General features: G+C 39.7%; 1 protein-coding gene across 1 annotated transcript in view; it reads right to left on the bottom strand.

The window, feature by feature from the left end:
- Nucleotides 1–11,547, bottom strand: part of LOC120900535 — a 199,733-nt gene extending 188,186 nt beyond the window's left edge. The window contains exon 1 of the mRNA XM_040307647.1: nucleotides 9,864–11,547. The gene's annotated coding sequence lies outside the window, so the exon portion shown is untranslated. The remainder of the gene's footprint in view (nucleotides 1–9,863) is intronic.
- Nucleotides 11,548–19,052: the final 7,505 nt, after the last annotated feature.

Below are 19,052 nucleotides of genomic sequence, written 5' to 3' on the forward strand. Positions count from 1 at the left end.
ATGTGTAACACATTTGTACTCAAAGGTTTTTTATGTTCTATATTTTCAAAACAGACCATTGTTTTTGTCTTATATAAAGAGCGAATCTATTGACATTCAAATTAATCGGCTTACAGAGACACATGGGCGGACTATAAAACCAGACATCATCGTAAAATCACTGTATATTTATTTCTTCAGTATGACAATTCCACCGGTTGCGATTGTAGAGCATGCAATAAAGTGAAACATTTAATTTGTTTGGTGCGTTTTTATTGCATGCGTACAAGTGCGAACCATATGGTATGATATTATTGCATATCGCTACTGTTGAACACGTGTATGGTAGAAGATAGAGTTGATATTTAATGCATACTATTTTTAAAAATTCCAAATACGTTAAGAACAATCCACTACAAATTGTATATTTGATATTGAGAGAGTGAATTCTGCTACTATTTTGAATTTATTTGATTATTTGTTATTGTCGGAATAACTGCTTTATGCTGTAAGATAATGATGATACACAGTTTTGTTATTGGTTGTTTATCTATAGATTTGTATGATATGATGTATTCAACACAATATTTTACTGCAAAAACCAATGAAAAGAACACGAAGAGTCAATATTAGTAAATAACGTATTTAAGATTATATATGCTATACTATTTTATGTAGCATTAGGTTACAAAATAATTAACAAAAAGATTTGCTTTGGCATTCATTATCTGCCTTCCTACATTTTTGTATGAATTTTGCATAAACAAAAACCCATCGTCGCTCTATGCCGTCCCATATTTTCACTTTGTAAAGATGAATAATCTTCATCAAACTTGCTTACTTCATCACCTTCCACATCTACCATATCATTGACCGTTTGAACCTTTTCAAAGAAAATGAACTCACCCTTGACAATGCACGAAATACCAGTACCAATGCAGAATGTAACCAACCGAAACCTTTCAATTTGTATCGTCATTCAATCTTCCCTGCCCGACAATCTCTTCTCCCGTTTCAATCACATTTTTTTGTGTTCACTTCACATGAACGATGTATTGAAGTGTTTCATGTCAATCCGGTCACTCTGCCCGGACGGCTAGACGGCCGGGGTGCGGTGAAACATTTCAACATCTGCAAAGTTAACATTCCTTGTCTGAATGGTCAGCTTCAACCCCGTTGGGGGATAAAATGGTAGACCGGCAGGGTACTGAACAAGATTCAACACGATATGAAGCCAAGATACACACGGCGTTTGCTTCTCTCGTTTGGCTTGAAAACGGGGCAAAAGCCACCCCGGTTTGAAACCTCGTTCCGCCCGGTTGGACTGGGACATATTTAATAAAGTTTTTAATAAGATTTTAGACCAACAACTGGTTGGGATCAAGCTTAGGACGGGTGGCGCTGGCGCAGCTGGTACAGGCTTTTGCGTTGATTCAGAAATATCTACCTCGATAGCAACTGCAAAACGTATCGTAGCGGTATGGTGAATGTATTTAAAATTCATATTTTATTCGTTCTCTTCCATTTTACCGTCGGGGAGTTGTGAGAGGAGGTTACGTTACACGCTGCCGGGTTCACGGATTAAATAAGACACTGAGAAGAAACTTAAGCGTATGTTAGCGCTGGCAGTGAAATACGGTAAAAGCGAATGAAGCATTCGCTTACTTAACGTACTTTCTACCACATCATTCCTTTTTCCGCATGCATTAATATAAATCGAGTAAGGCCAAGAGCAATTGTATGTCGTATTGAGACCGTTACTCTGTAGAGTAAGACGGTTATGAGGCAGCTGCATTCGCTGACGACAACTTTGTGCTATTCTATCCAATTTTGGGGTGGATTTATCTAATGAGTCTCAATCCCTGAAGCTTTTTTCAACCTTCTAACACGATTACATCTACGACCCTACCAAAGACTTCACCGATGTGTCGATGATTTAACTAATCGATGTCCACCGGCACTCAGTGGCGACCAAATTCAAAATAAGACAAAACTTGATGTAAGAAAAAGGACCAGTAAACTCCAATTCAAAAGAATAATCCACCTAATTCAGTTTGCCAATTCTTGTCTTCCGGCGATTCATGTTTCCTCAGCCGTCCATTACCCCGGATGACTAAGCTTTCCTTCCCATCACCACCTCGTTCTCGTCCCACCCGATGTTATGTGCGAAAGTTGACCGTTGGAATTTTCTCAAAACCTTCCATAAATTGATCTCATTCTCACACGGTGGTTGCTTTTTCGGACGCACCATAAGGATACATATTTAGATACATTCAAAAGCACGAGAAGTAAAACATACAAAAGTTTAACGCAACGGTCGCAAGGGGAAATGCGGGAACTGGCCGCATCCCGCAAGAAAATGGTGAAACTTTTCCCTCGTTTATTGAGAAGTAATGCGCCCAAAGGTTGCTCTATTTTACACAGCCAGAAGGCAGGCAAAAGGAAAAACCGTTTCACAGACGCTTCTGTCGTACTGTATAAAAAAGTGGTACACCAAGGAAAAGATGGTGATGGAATAAAACGACTTTTGGAATCATCTCTCTGGATATGATGGAATTTTTTCATGTTTGTTCGTTTCGCTTCATATGCACATACACACACACACTTTTCGGTGTTCTGTCTGTGGAGTGTTGACGGAAGGGCGGTGGTAAAAAGGATCAAAGTACAGTGCTGCTGCTTTCATTCCCTTTTTTGCGATGGGGGAGCTTTTTTGAAGCATTATGGTTGCAATTTATGCTAGCTTATATTGGAAGACTTTAACTTTTTATTTCAATTGGACAGTGGCTGTGCCCGCCCAGCTCGTACAGGAACGATCTTACCAAGAACGCGAGAGGACGTTGAACCTTTACCGACGCTGTGAAAATGTGCTGTAATCTACAAAATTATTCAATTAAATTTCACGAGAACCTCACGACCTACGGGAACAAGCTTTCCCACGCTTAGTTGGCATGTGTTTCTGGGGTGAACTGAACCAGATGCTTCTGATGCCAGGGAGCAATGGTTTTGTCTGGTAAAAGAGTAAGGGCAATGTCTTATAGTTTATTTGTCGGGTGCATGATGTTCTGGTTCAAGTGGTTAAGGTAAATGTGCTTAGCGTTCTCTTTTCGCTATGACTTGTGTGAAATAATTGTCGTTTCTTTTGTAATTTTAGTAATTGTAATTCGGTTTAAAAATTTGACAGGATGGAACCCAAAAACATATGCGAAATGGACAAGATCCTGGTCATATGGCAGAAAGAGCTATAAAAACGCTGATCATTTTCCTAGTTACCATAGTTTAGGTAATTAGTTTGTCTTTATTTTTTGTTTTTATACAATGTTATGCTCTGTTCTAGCCACTGTCGTTTGTCTTTACGCTATGTTTCAGTTACTGTAGTTATGGTTAATAAATTAGCAGCTAAAGTTTTAGTCTTTATAAATTTTACTGACCCAGTACTAATGCCAATCATATCCTTGTTTATTTCGCAGTCGCAGACAATATTCCGAACAATCAGAAGCGACTTTTTATTGAAAATATGGTTAGAATAAGTCGTGACTATCATGACTATCTTTGTTTCTGTTCCCCTGGTAATTCTAGCATTAGGTCACATGCCAATCACTGTCTTTGTTCAAGACAAGTTCCTTTACCAGGTAGCATAAACATAAGTTACGACTTTAAAAATCGTAATTTTAAACATCCTTTTTACCTATCATTTTTCCTGTTGATTAAATTTGATTTAATAAAAAAAATAACCTCCACTCAAATCATTGCTCGTGATCGCTCAATTCCAATGCGCAAGTATATTTTAACTATCTGCTATGTTGAAATGTAATTCGGTTAGTGTGTCGAAAACCCTTCCACCGACAGACTGAATCAGTCAACGCACATTTACAGCTACAGGCTGGACTGGTTTGGTAGGTTTTGCAAACCCGTCTTTCTAAGAAGCACCTAATTAAGCACCCTTTCGTGTAGAATACGCCTACGCGCCAGTATGTCTGCGATTGACAAGAAAGCTTCTCGAAAGCTTACGCCGCTTAACCAAACTTCGACGAACAGGCGGCAGCATGCATTCATAAGAATCCCTTCTTTTTTATTTCGTTCTCCTTTTCTTTCGCTCCCATAGAATCAGGTACCTCTCTTCAAGACGCGCGTGAAGCGTGAAAAGTGAAGTGACGTAATCTGTGCGGTAATCAGTGTTGGGAAGCCTGATTAGTGCCAGGGATCTCAGTAAATGAGGTGGTAGGCAAAATCGTTCACTGTTACTTGGCACCGGTGGAAAAACTCTCACACGAACATTTGCTGCGAAGAAAATCATTCACAAAACGCCGCAAACAGATTGGCAAAGCAAAACAGCGAGGAGAAGTGGGTCAGTATGTGGGTGAGCCTCTGACGCCTGTCAGCCTTTCAATCGTGTCTGCTAAGCGTGGCCCAGCAAACACCCACGGCCCGTGGATAGGGCGTGGATGCTTTGATTTGGGGTTGGTGGACGCGTTCAGCTCTCATAGTACTGGGGCAATTATTTAAGCCCATGAAGAAGCTTTTTCTTCTCATTCTAGTGTGCGCTGGGTGGCTTACAACTTACCGAACTGATTTTCCCGGCAAAAGGATTAGCACACCCCGAGTGGCCCGGAAAAGTTGGACCGCGAAAAAACGTGCGTAAATTCCGGTATAATTTAACAGCTGCTTTTTGAATAATGGTAAAACGAGGGGAGGGTGGTTTGAAATGGCGTTATACCGTTTCATCTATCACGTAAATTATCTGCTTAAAAGCTCACACGTTCATTTTCACAAACATACTCGCATTTAGTCCCGGAAACTGCTCTTCCCTTTTTTCCGACACTGCGTTTGGGATTGATGCTTCGGTTTTATTTTTTATTTTGGTTGGATGAGTTTCGGTTTTCCGGAAGCACTTTTCAGGTTTCCTTTTTTGGAGTGGCAGTGTACGCACAAACTGTGGCGAAAAGGCAAAGTGTACCGATGAGCGATTACGTTGTCAGAGTGCCAGAAAGGCTGGTGTGAGACGGCTTCGGTTAGGTGTGATGCGTCGGTGAATTGGATGGGCAAGGCAATTGGTTAACCGCACTCACACACAAACACAGAACCCATAGAAGTACGTCAAAAGCTTTCAAAACTTGCGCACACTCCGGATTTCTATACAGACATATGATTGATTGATTGCAGTTTTTTCGCTCTTCCTTTTGTGATTGAAAATGCAAAGAGGTCTTTCAACAATACATGTTAAAGTGATTAGAGATGTATGGGATTTAATTTAATAAATTTCAAAGCTTTAACTTGATTCTAGTAAATTTAATTCGGTAATAAAACAGATGTAAACATTACTTTGGTTTCTAGATGTAAATGTGCCTTTGACGCCTTTGTGCACGCAAACCACAAGAAGAATTGTCAAAAAAAATTGCAATATTTCACTCTAGATTGCCTTACCCACGCTTATGCTGGAGATGTATAATCGAAATTATATTTTTTTTTACAGAAATTTGATTATTAGACTATGATTGAAAATATAAATACTTTTAAAGAATTTGAGTGAATTGATTGATTGTGAATAACTATCTAAAAATATCTAGAAAAGTAACTTTAATGAGCTAACAACTTTACAACTGTAACTAAACTAAACATAGTTGCAGCATGTAAAGGTTAAAGCATACTGTACACAATTCAAACTGTCACAATAATTGAACTGGGTCATGTCTTCTCCGACCGAAACAGCATCAACATATCACATCATCAATCCTGTACCGGTCACGGATCATGGATCAAAATAAATCGTACCACGATTATCCCGGCAGCGATAATAGGCAATTTGTCTCGCCATTTCGTGTTCCGAAAAAAGCAGCCCGTGTGCTGCTGTTTCAATCCGTTCAAGCTTCCTGCTGTTGTGTCCGTCCCTAACATCCCGAACACCGATTCACCTAAAGCGCTCCGACTTTAATAGCTAAGACAGCTAAGACACGTTTGTGTGAAGCAGACACAACGGGTAAAGAAAATTGCTAACACACTGCGCGTGAGTGAAAGTGCTTCGATGAAATCTGATCGGAAATCGTTCTCCGGTCTATACGACTCCCAGGACAACTTTCACCACCGATAAAGCCGATAAAAGTGGCACCGAAATGAGCAGTCAAAGTGAACGCTTGAACGGTAAAGTCGAACTACACTTCAGCCCTGACTGGCCATGCTGTGGAGCTGGTAAAAGGTGAACTTCTGCCCACGCATACACTTTTCCAAAAAGGACAGTTTGCTGGTGGAACCGGTTTGAGAGATATCGTCTCGGGAAGAATGGGAAAATACAGGAAAGAAGAAGAATTAAAGTCTTTCGACGATACCCAACCTCGGTGATGCTATCGTTTACTCACGATGATGATGATGAAAGTGATGTCGAACCGATAAGGCGAAAGCACACCAACAGGAAGTAGATTTGTCAAGCATGGCTTTCTTTTCCCGCTGAAAGCTACAGCCCAGCAATAACAAAAAAGCAGGAACAGGGCACTTTAGGAAACATTTTTCAAAACTTCTCTTAGCCTTCAAATCTTACCATCCAATCAAACCGACTATAGGTTCGGTAGTATTTTGGAGAAATGGTGGAGCAGTTTTTCATACGATTGAATGATAGCCTGCATTTGGGCTGGCAGCCAATACCTTCATCTTTGGAAGAGCAGTTAGAAATACTTTTCGGACCGTTCCGTTCGGGAACGCAGGACGAGGCGCAACGCGACAGAGGCCACCATCGAACTGAGGTGCCGTTGTGGTAACCGATTGTTAGCCGTTTTAATTGACTCGTTATGAAACTTTTGCTACCAAGGTTGGGCGAAATTTGCTGTAGCCCTTTTCCCTGCTCCCCAGCGCGATTGTGGCTGGCAGCTGTTTCTTCTAGCTCATCGTCACTTCCGCGCTGGAGCCATGCTTGGTGTTTTTTTTTTTTTGCACCCGCTGTGGTGCGCAAAAAAGGACACAAATATCGTTCGATTCGATTCCACAAAACAATCGAGAACAAGCATCGCTATGCTTGTGCCGGGTACGAGATGGTTGGTTGGTGGTGTTGAAGTGTTTTAATGGGGCTCATAAATGAGATTTTATGCTTCCCTGTGGAACACAATCTCTTCGGTTTGAATGGGCATGGCTGGCACGGCACCGGCTGTGACGACAACTCCTCTTCCAATTGGCGGTAATGGTAAAAAGAAGTCTGGCACTAAGAAGCGTTCGGTGTGCAATTCTGGATTGAAATATATTTGTGGAAACGTTTTCAGTAGAAAAAAATGGAGCACCCTCAAATGCATTAGCTTTTCTAGCAATTACTACAACGACCAGAAACGCTTAAATGGAGCAAAAAATAATAGAATTTATTCCAGCAAGACAAAAAAGTAAATTCAAAAATCCTTATCCTTTTTTTTTTTGGACTTTATACCACAAGTTGGAGCTGTATTACTTCTCTCTTTTTCCTGTCTTTTTTTTGCTTCCAAACCATCGACCATTATAACCCACCATAAATATACAAATTACTCCAATGATGAGAATTTTACAGATTTTTTTGCCGTGCCTTACACCCTTGCCAAACGAGTTCGGGAAAATTCTTTTTATTCTCGCTCGGCCAAGAAGTAGCAAAATAGCTTGAAATTTTCAAATCCAACAGCCAACGGAGAAAAAAAATACACACACACACAAAGCGCATTCCATTCCCGGGTTTTCCAAGTACACACGATCATAAAGCGAATTAGGTACAAGTGCAAAATGAAGCCATCGAAAAAACGGGGAGGCTATTTTTTTCTTATTCGTGGAAAATGAACCAAAATTTTGACATGCCTTCGATGACTTTCTATGGTTTCCCGTCCTTGGGAACGGGACACTGCGTTTAAGCAAGTCGGGCGTACCAGGGCGGTTGAGTTTAATGATGGGAATTAAATTTCCTTCACACCACTCGCCGCCATACGGCACAACACACCCTCAAGGCACCATTTCGCACTGGTTGCGCCGAAAAGCAAATGATTGCCAAATGCTTTATATGCGTACGCCTCATTGAGCTTTTTGGCTGGGCGAGGGTTTAATGTTTCTTTTTTCTTTTCTTTTTTGCTCTCCGTTCGCTTTCTTTTTGGTGAGAATTTGGGTGTAATACTGGCACATGCTTATGGGCTGGTTTTATGCGCGTAGTGCGTCGGTTATGTGCAGGCATGTTATTTGGAACGGTTTGTATTTTTTATTTTATTTTACCCGGGTGCTGTGCAATTTCCATTTCCTGCGATTCCCTTAATGCTTCATTTGAATAAACGTTTCCGAAGCAGATTGTATTGAGTTTTTGTATGATTTTCTCTCTGATGTCTGCTTCCAATATTGGTTGTCTTACTGAGGCAGCAAAAAAGGAGAAAAAGCAATCTTTTTTTAAATTACACACCATTGCACTCTTTCACGTACGAGAGAATCATGATAAAAAAGTGGTTGTAAGTTAGCATTGTGCGTTTGAATTAAAACATGATTGTTACTACAACGGGAACGAGTTTTTCTGATTTGGGGTGTGATAAAAGTTATTTTGCTTTCATTTTCATTCTGGGTCTAGAAATCAAACTCTGTACGTCAGCTGTCTTTCATAAAATTGTCAAAAAATTAATTGCATCGCTCAAATGCGCCTGTCATGTTTGTGTCATGTCAGAGCAGCCGTATGTTTCTTGGCATACTAAACGAGTTGTAAAAATGGGAAGCGAAGATAAATGCAATTCCATTTCCATTTAAAACGTACACAGATAATCTTCTATATTTCGTTTGCTGAGAAGTGTTAGTATGACATACCATTTCGATTCAATATTTATTGCGTTTGTACTGAAGATAATCAAACATGTTTCTGTGAGGAAACTACTGGCTATATTTAACATTTTAAACGTTTATACAGTTAAATAAAATACCAGGTAAACTTATCTTTGCAATTAAAGATTTTAATTTTTTATCTGTTTTTCGTAATTATGTTATTATATTATGCGTATGACATGATCTCTGGGCTTTTACAAATGTTTTAGAAGTTAAGTGGTTCCATTATGTTTCGTATCGACCGGAAAATCCTTTGTTTTATGACATGTGACATTGTATGAACGGAAATATTTTTTTTTTTATTTTTGGAGATATATCTGTACCACTACAAATTTCACCACTATTCGTAAATTTACCCTTCTCGTTTTTAATTGTTTTTTTATGAAGAGAATTTGTCAAACCATCTATGGCTTAAAGTTAACGTTTAACATGTTGCACGATAACTAGACATTCACATTATATGAAATTATAATATCCTGTGAAGCTGGATATTTTAAAACCACTACGTATAGTTTTTCCAGATTTTCCTAAAAATTTTTGTTTTCATAGACCAAAATGGTTCTGAAATATCACATATCTTTCCATAATTTTACTTTCTCTGCGGTTGCATTTGGCTCGAGACACACTGTAGACCAAACTAACCACAGACAATTTATCAAAATCCCCGTGGTCGACAATTTCCACCCACTGCCACCCTAACAATTACCAATCCAATCGGTCCCATGTGGTGAAACCCAAGCTCCCACCGACTTCGGGCGTTGTCGAAGGTAAATTAAATTGCAATCCGCCCTAAAAGATGTGGCTGATAAATTGCACCCCATTACACACGGCTTCTTGCGAATACAGCTTCACTATTCGTTCCGACCGGCGGGAGGGCCTTGTTAATGTCCAACTTTAAATCCAATTAACACCGCGACCCATTGCTTCACGGTGCGTGCTTTACAGCAATTAACCAACGGCACCGATGTTCTTGCGGAACGCCATAACGTACGGAAAATTATGGATTTTCCGCTCCACTCTTAGTGGGATAGGATAAGCGGGGAAGAGTGACAAAGAGTCAGAAGAAACTCTCATTAGCATAAGAATCTATTATTTACATTATTCCTGCCCGCTGGATGTGGCGTTGATGAACTGCTGCTCCTCTGCTGCTACAGCATCCGTTTGCCCGCCTTGTACTGTCTCCAACACTCAACTGCACCACTATCACCACTTGCTGGAAATGGCACTTGTGGCACCACTTTCTCGGAGTGACACTCTGCTAACGCTCAACTTTTATGAGCGGTTTAATGAGCAGCATTGACAGAAATTGCCAGTTGGTCAAACTAACTTATGCCACTTTAATTACGCTCTTCACGCATCTTATGTATTGTGCGCTGTAGTATCAAATTCACTAGCACACATTTTGTTGGACAAACTATACTATTTATATTTTGATTTGGCACAAATTAAGCTGAAAAACCTCTCTACACCTTTTTTCACCACGTGCTTTCGTTTTTTTTTTCTCTTTTTTTCGAAGCCGTTGGCAAACTTCCTCGGTCTGCTACGTTGGCAGAGCTTTCAACACACTAAATAAACTGAAAATCAAACACACTCATACAATGGCACACGCTTATGTGCTAGCACACACGTTCACACGAACACACTGCAGCACACAGAGAGCGCACGGTTTGGCTCACACTGTCAATCTTACAATTACAGCACACCCCAAGGCAAACACACTAAGGGGCTCCCGGTCGTACCGTCGTGCGCTTCCGGTTGCGAAGAGTGCGTTGGGACGAATTTAAATTTTTGTCGTTTCCGTTCTGCGGCTCACTTTCCGGGAGGTAGCGGGACTGTTTTTCCAGGAAAGCACCCAGTGTATGCTGTGTTTTCTTCTTTGTAGCATCAGCTCCACCAGCTTCACCTCCACCATCTGGTGGCAAAGACAGAATGACGACTCCGTAGAATGCTCCTTGTTTTTTTTTTGGTTGATGGAAAGATTTCACCTATGTGTGCACAGTGCGCCCAATCTGTGCTTACCGTTCTGGGGATGGCTTTTCGGGAAGTAGGCTTACTTTATAGATGGCTCCAGTTTCTAGCCCAATTCCCACAAACACATACACACACGCATCCACACACCTTCTCATACAATCCCCTACACTCACGTGGTTGAACCAGGGTAAGGACGTAAGCTATTTTCGGTTTGGGTCCCTTTTTCACGGGATATGATTTTAACGCACTGGACTTTTATCCTTCGCCCCCCACCGTTCCCGTAATCTGATTGCGCTGAGATAAGCTACAAAATTTAAATTGATGATTTTTGTCTGCAGTCAAACCCGCAGCACCCAATGCCGGTCGACCATGAATCAGCTGGTAATCCTGGCGAGCGCAACTGCAGTATCCTGTTTGCATATCACTACAGCCCTCTATTACTTGCTCTTTAACGCGATGGGCTTACAAATATCGCACAACACTTTACTTTCTTTATTTTGAGGGATTCAAAGCACGAATCAATTTGACACAGAAATAGTATGAACACACATCACTTTAATTCTTTTAAATCACGTCGCGTTTTTGCTTGATTTTTTCAATCCACACATACACACACTCACGCAAAACACAATGGGGAAAACGCCCTGCAAAACGTGTTAACCGGTTTTACGAGAACCGTTCGCCCGTTTGTTTGTCCGTTCGATTCGCACTTTCGGTTACATTCAGCCGTTCACGTTCGCGCGATACGCGGGTTTGTGCTCGCACACGCTAGGACTCGACCCGGTTCCGTCGCCCAGCGAGATGAAACTGGTCCATACGGTGAGCGCCCGCAGTGACGGATGCTTAGGATGATTATCATCGCCTTCCGGCAAGCGTGTTCAGCGCTTGCCAGCGAGCCGAAGCCGAAGGATGGGCCGGGCACGAGATCCTCGGCTCGCCTGCACACGAACCGAACGATGTCCGGATGAACAGCATCTCCAACCAGCGCGGGATTGTTCATTTTGCGAAACAAATCATCGTTCCGGGGGAATGAATTTCTTATCAGTCGGTAGCGTGGAGTGTGTGTTTGTAATAACCGGAAAGGGAAAGTAAACGCCAAAATAGTATATTTTATTTATGAAACGAACAAATGCAATTTAGAATATGTAGTAACATTTTTAAAAGAAGCGTTTTAAATTGGAGTATATAATGCCTTTAAAAAATATGAAGTATCCAACAACGTGTTACTTATATAAAAGTTAAGAATTAAAAATCAATAAAATTTTGAGAGATGTTGTGTCTTAAAGGATTGGGAATTGTTTATGCTTTATATTTTATTCCATTTGTTTTGTATCTTTTCACGTACCCTTTTCATGTTTTTGTTTATTTTGCTATTTAGTCTAAATTTTAATTTCGTCAAGTGATTTACGCTATTTTCAACCTTAAGCTAATTCAATTTTGTTGAATCAATTCTAATTCTGCTTTTCGATATAATACTCTTTGTTTTATAAAGTGTGTTGTAAGTGATTGTAAATTTTAAAATTCTATTTATAGTTGCATAAATTTACAGCATAAGTAATCTTGTTGTCTTAAACCATAAATCAGATATTTGATGTTATTAAAAATGCTCACATATTCATAAATTATCTTCAAACCCAACGAAGAACTTTCCACAACGGTTAGCACCAGCTATCACGGCGTTAGTGATGCTTTGCTAGATTTTCTCTTGAATGAAATCATAACCTGACCGAAACCGGGCTCGTTCTCCACCATAGGGGAATCGTGTCTGCTCACATGTTCGGCCACGGCTGCGTACTTGGCACGAGCATTTCACCAACTTCATTGCCCACTGCCCGATACAACGACTGTCCCAGTAAACTAGAAAGCGAAGGCAAAAATCAGCAACATCAACAATGAACACACGCTCACCAGGACGATGGGATGACCCATACGGTTACAGATGAACCTTGCGCCTTGGTGAGCTTTCGGTGTGAGAACGAACCTTCATCTGCTCGGGGTTTGGGTGCACCTGACCCCGGACACGGTGTTTCCGGTTGGCACCGAAAGAGCGGATGCGTTCGCCCGTGAATTGCTGGCCTTGAGCACAATTCGGTCGACCACCCGTTGCGGGGCCCATGTGTGGGGAATGCGGTGAATGCAGCAAAAGGCTGACGGTTTTTGTTTTGTTTTCTATTCCAGCCGTTAATGCAGTCGGTGACTGACCGTGACACGGGAACCGCATAACGTTTTGCAATTTCTAGACAATCGAATGTAAAAAGGCTATGAACAAACGGAATAATCAGCTTATATTGCTATTGTTGTTGTTGTTTTATTTTTTTACGAGGCTTTTTAGCATTCGCCTCTCGTAATTTAAAATTCAGAAATCGCTAATACTATTTGAGATACAAAAAAAAAGAATAAATTAAAAGTTCAAGAAAAAGAAGAAAAAATTACAAGAGTTATTATGGTATTGGTGAAAGTTGAAAATGTTTGTTAATTCTAGTGCTTTTTTCATTTCAATTATGTTTTTATAAATATTTTTATTCATATTTGCTACACTTGTTTGTAGAGATTGGTTTCCTTTAAAAAATTCAAAAGTTTTTCAATTTCCTTTTAATTGTTGGAAAGTACAATATCCAAATGATCTCCAAGTCTGTGTTTCTGCCTTTCTGCGGAATATCCAAAACAATTAATTAAAATGTGTTCCACCGTTGTATCACATCCACAAAATGGGCAGATTAACGGTGATTCCTTTTTTAGTTTGTATGTATGTGTAAGTCGGGTGTGTCCAATTCTCAACCTTGTTACCACTCTTTGATCACTGTGATCTAGTGGATCGTTCCAAGGTGCCGTGGTTTTTTTTTTTTTTTAAGGTTGGTAATGGGTGATTTGTTCCAAATGTTTTGCCAGCTCTGATTTATTACCCCTTTCCACCACAAGGATGCATCGCTTCTAGAGATAGTTCCATCTACATGATCTTTGATCATCCTACCTTCATTCGCAAGACGGTCAGCTACTTCGTTTCCTGCGATTCCTTTATGCCCTGGTATCCAACAGAATTCGATTGACCTGTCTTTTGATAGTGATTCGATAGTTTGTATGTAGGGGTTTCGTAAGGATCCTTTCTCTAATGCCTTCAGAACACTAGCGCTATCTGTGAAAATAACGTTAGGTCTGTCATTTACGGTCGCTTCTTCAGTTGCTATCATAATAGCAATAGCCTCTGCTGAGAATATTGATGTGTTCTCCGGAAGCTTAATGCTACAGCGAGCATTTGGCGATGTTATGCCACAGCCCGCAGAACTGTTGTAGACCGAGCCATCAGTATAAATTTTGTTATATATTTTATATTTGTTGGCGATGAGCATTTGATAGTTTTGTACTATTTGTTGTTCGTGATTGCTTAGTTTTTGCAATGTCCAGTCGATTGTGGGGATTTTGTCGTACCAAGGTCTAGTCGAACAGCTTGTGAGTCTAGCTATGTTGGGCATGCTGTGACCTGTTAGTTGTTTTTTCAATGAGTCTGCCAGCTAGGTTTACTATTTTAAGGACTACAACATGGTCGAGAGGTAATTGTCCACTTTCACAAAGTACTGCGGTGTTTGGGCTAGTGATAAAAGCACCTGTAATTTTTTTCAGAGCAGAGTGGTACATTGGGGCTAGCTTGCAGCCAAAGTTGGCATCGCCCATGGTTATGAATTCAATGCCGTACAATAATTTTGGAACAAACCAACTGTTAAAAATAGTGAGAAGTGTGCGTCTTGCCGATCTCATATTTCCACAACCTAACATATGCAGAATATTTAATCTGCTTTTGATCATTTTTTTAACGTAGAGAAGGTGTTGTCGAAATTTTAACCTTGAGTCAATGATGACTCCTAAAATTTTGACTGCTCTTGCGTTTGGAATTATATCTGATTTAATTTTTAAAGGTTTAAGTGTTCGTTTGTGTGATTTATTGCATATATGAAGAATTTTACTTTTTGTTGTTGATAGATCATGACCTGTCAAGCAGCACCAATGATGAAGTTTATTGAGTGCTTTTTGTAGTTTGGTTCTATTTTTTGTTTCTGATTTGTCCGAAGTAATTAGTATAATGTCATCAGCATAAAGGAATGTGTCTATATTAGTAGGTATCGTTTGTAATAAAGACTCCATGCTTATTAGAAAAAGCGTAGGTGATAATATAGCACCTTGAGGGACACCGTTCTCCAAAACCTTGATGTTAGAGGTATATGATCCAATCAGTACTTTACAGGTCCGGTCTGTTAGGAAATTTTTTATAAAGCGCGGTAAACTTCCTTCAAATCCCCATTTCTTCAATTGCTCAAGGATCGCCGGACGCCAGGTACGATCGAAGGCCTTTGATAGGTCAACAACTGCACAATCAGTGTGATAATTTTTATTTTTAGCCTCAGTGAGAACGTTTTCTAAACAAGCAAAATAAGTCTCTGTACCACGGCCGATTCTGTAAGCGTGCTGTTTGTCACTTAACAGATTTCTGCTCTCTAGCTCCTGAATTAGTCGTCGATTGACTAAACGTTCCAGGACTTTACTCATACAACACAGCAAAGAGATTGGTCGATAACTGTCTACACTTAAGCTGTCTTTTTCTGCCTTTGGAATTGGGACGATCAGACTAGTTTTCCAATTATTTGGAATTTCACCTGTCCTCCATATGTTGTTATATATTTCTAGAAGGCAGTGTAATGCACGCTCAGGAAGCTGCTTGAGGAGTGGATAGCCGATATCGTCTATACCCGCAGAGTTTCCTCTACATTTTCTCAAAGCCCAGCTTAGTTCTTCTGTGGAAAATGGTTTGTTATACGATTGATTATTTGTATCAACAAATGATATGGATGATATAGTTTTAGATTTGTGGCGTTGAATGAAGGTAGCTGAGTATTTAGAAGTTGCAGATGCCTCATAGAAATGTTGTGCAAAATGTTCTGCAATGCAGGATGGAGAAGTGATTGGTTCGTTGTTGTTCAACAGTGTTGGAAATGAGAACTGACTATTTCCTGTCAAATTTTTCACCATACTCCAAACTTCTTTGCATGAAAGAGATGGGTCAATGCTTGTGACGAATTTTTCCCAACTTACTTTTTTTGCTTTTTCTATTTCATTTTTGGCTATCTGGTTTGCTTCTTGGTACTTCAAAGCTAGGTATGAAGTATTCGGGTTGTTACTGATAGTGCTGGCTTTCCTCAATTTCCGTAGAGCTTTTCTTCGTGCTGTTATTGCTTTTTCAACCGAGTCATTCCACCATGGTACCGACTTTTTGGGAATTTTGCCTGACGTTCGTGGGATGCTTAGTTCTGCTGCCATAAGAATAATACTGCAAAAACTATCAACCGAAAGCAGTGTTGACCCATCAATAGCCCTGTCGATAAGGAAACGATAACTAGACCAATCAGCCTCATTATATTTCCAACGTGGTCGCAACTTTGGCCGCGTATCCCCATGCTTATCAAAAATGAGGATGGGGAAGTGATCACTACCGTGCAAATCCTCCTCTACTACCAAGCTGAATTGTTCAGTGGAACAAGACGACACAACGCAATGATCAATGCATGATCCTGTGCCGTCGCTTGGAGATATGCGAGTGGGTGACGAGTTTTTTATTACTTGTAAATTGTTCAGGTCAAAAAGGTTATGGAGAATTTTTCCTCTAGTGTTAGTTCGTGTATTTCTCCAATACGTGTTAGAAGCATTTAAATCGCCTACAAGTAGTATTGGGCCATTTATTTGGTTAAGAGTTTGTGTTAAGTATAAAGAAAGTTCGTTTGTGGGGTGCATTTTATTAGGGAAGTATGCAGAAACTATGGTAATATCAAATGGTACTTTTGTAGAGATAGCTATTAGTGGAAGGTCGGATGAGATGTTAAGCTGTGTGTGCGAAATGTTCTTTCTAACACCTAGACACACGCTGTGTTGAAGTGTTGGTTTGTTATGAAATCTCCACGTGTAATTGTTCAGTGGACTATGGTGTAGAGTATTAGGCATATGGTTTGTTTCTTGAAGAGCGATAAAAGAAGGATTATGTTTGTTGATTAATATTTTAAGTTCGTCAATATTTTTGTTCATGCCTCTGATATTCCAAGAAATAATATATGGAGAAATATCTATATTATTATTTTTTGAATCGAATTGAAAGTCATAGGAAGAAATAGCAAATCATTATTATCAAAGGCTGATCAGATATAAATTTCAAATTAGTCCGTTTTGCGATTTTTCGGGCGTCTAGTTGTTTTCGGTTTAACAAATTCAGAGCTGTTTTCGTCCGTATTCGGTATAGTTTTGTCGCTGTGTTGTTCGTCTGTGGATGAGTATGAGTCAACTTTGCGTTTTTGTATCGGTTTATCGTAGGCATTGTCTCCGTTATCAGTATCTATCTGCGTGTTAAGGTTGCTTGCAAGGTTTACGATGTGTGCGTGGGATCGCGTCGGTGCAGTATTTTCGTTATCTGAGCTGTCGATGGGTTCGGATGTAGTGTTAGTATTAGTTTTTGGTTTGATTGTTTGCAGATACATGTGTTTGAGCTTGTCATTATCTTTTTGCAGTTTGTCATTAGCTTTCAAAAAGCTGTCCATTTTTTCTTCGAGTTGGGCTACTTTTTTTTTCAAATCCGCTATAATTTGATCTTTCACAGATTCTTGTTGTGCGTTTTGTATTCTCTCGTTTACCGAATGGGCTCTTTTGTTTTCAAAGACGGATTTGGCCTCTGTATAAGAGATGCTGTTGTCGATTTTAATTTTGATTATCATTTGTTCGTCTATGTACGTTGGGCAGGATCTACTAAGTGAAACATGGCTACCCGAACAGTTTTTGCATTTGATGGGAGAAGAGCAGACTCCGTGTTCTTTTTCACCGCAATTTGCGCAACAAGTTTCATGATTGCATCTATTTTTAGTGTGGCCTATGATGAGACATTGTGTACAAATCATTGGTTGAGGATAATATGTTCGGGTTTTTACAACCAAACATCCTACCCGTATTTCATGTGGGACTTGAACAGCGTCTATTTTTAAAAGGAAAGAGTTAGTTGGTTTAATTTCACCATTTTCCTTACGCAAAAAACGCTTCACTGACACTACTTTTTGTTCCTTCATTTCAGATAGGATATCATCGTCTGAAAGACCTTCTAAGCTGTTACATACGATAACGCACTGAACACTGTTTAAGTATGGGTGCGCTATAATATTGACACTAGTACCGTCGATGAGTTTTGTTAAGCTTTGAAGCTTTTCAAATTGAGCTCGGCTTCTGGTCTTCACCAGATATTTCGAACCTTTGTTGATTGGCTTGCAGGGTTCAATATTCCCGGCGTGGTTGGTTAGACTTTTTTCAATTATGAATGGATTTTTCGGTAAAACAGACTTCTCGTTGGGACTCAGAACAAGGTATAGTAATTCTCCCAGTCTATCTTCTCCATCCATCCATATAGGTGCTTGTCTACCTCTAATATTCGGTGGAGTTGTGGGATATTCCCCCAGGCAGTGCCTGGTCCTCCCATGGTGTTAAATCGTTTGAAAAATTAGATAAAGTGTTTCTACTTACAATATCAATTAGAAAGAGAAAAAAAAACCTGTTTCAGCACTTGCTTGTGCGCGCCACGAGAGGCAGCGCTGTTTAAGCGAGAGAAATTCTATACTCTTCAATCTTCCAGTTTCCAGGTGAGTGTCTCTTTCTCTCACCCAAAAAAAAAAACAGCAACGGAGGTCGTTGCTTCAAACTAACGATAGCTGATAACACTGTGTATTGCCCTCAGTAGAGTTTCTCGTAAACACGTCCGATCGGCTCCGAGTATCGCACAGAACTCTATGTTGCTATTGTGGTCAAATTATTAAACCGGTTACAGAATTCCATTATCTGTAAACGGTTCTGATGAAGTATTTTCAAATGGGGAAATATGTAAAATGATTTAATATATGGATTTTTCTGGTGGTAATTCTTGTATTCTGGGATTGTTTTTTTAAATTCGCTTTTGGATAGCAACATTTTTATTCCTTTCTATCTCAGGAACAATTTCATAGGAAAGCAGCGGTTTTCTATTTTTCAAACTCATCAACTTCTAAAATCAAAGGTCAACAAATTAATTAAAAATATTTAGTTTAGTTTTGTTTATTTCTTATTGTATTACATAGTTGTTATTCCAGTAATACATTTGGAATAAACATTGAAAATAAAACTTTCTGAGAATTAAATATTTTTTAATGCTTGTTGTTCGTTTTTGAATAGTTTGAATAACATTTTGACTTTGACTTGGAAAAACTGCTGTAGGTAGATAATTGATTGATTAATAGCAGATAATAATTGATTGAATCGATTCACAA

This window comes from Anopheles arabiensis, chromosome 3 (genome assembly GCF_016920715.1).
Source record: "Anopheles arabiensis isolate DONGOLA chromosome 3, AaraD3, whole genome shotgun sequence".
Lineage (NCBI taxonomy): Eukaryota > Metazoa > Arthropoda > Insecta > Diptera > Culicidae > Anopheles > Anopheles arabiensis.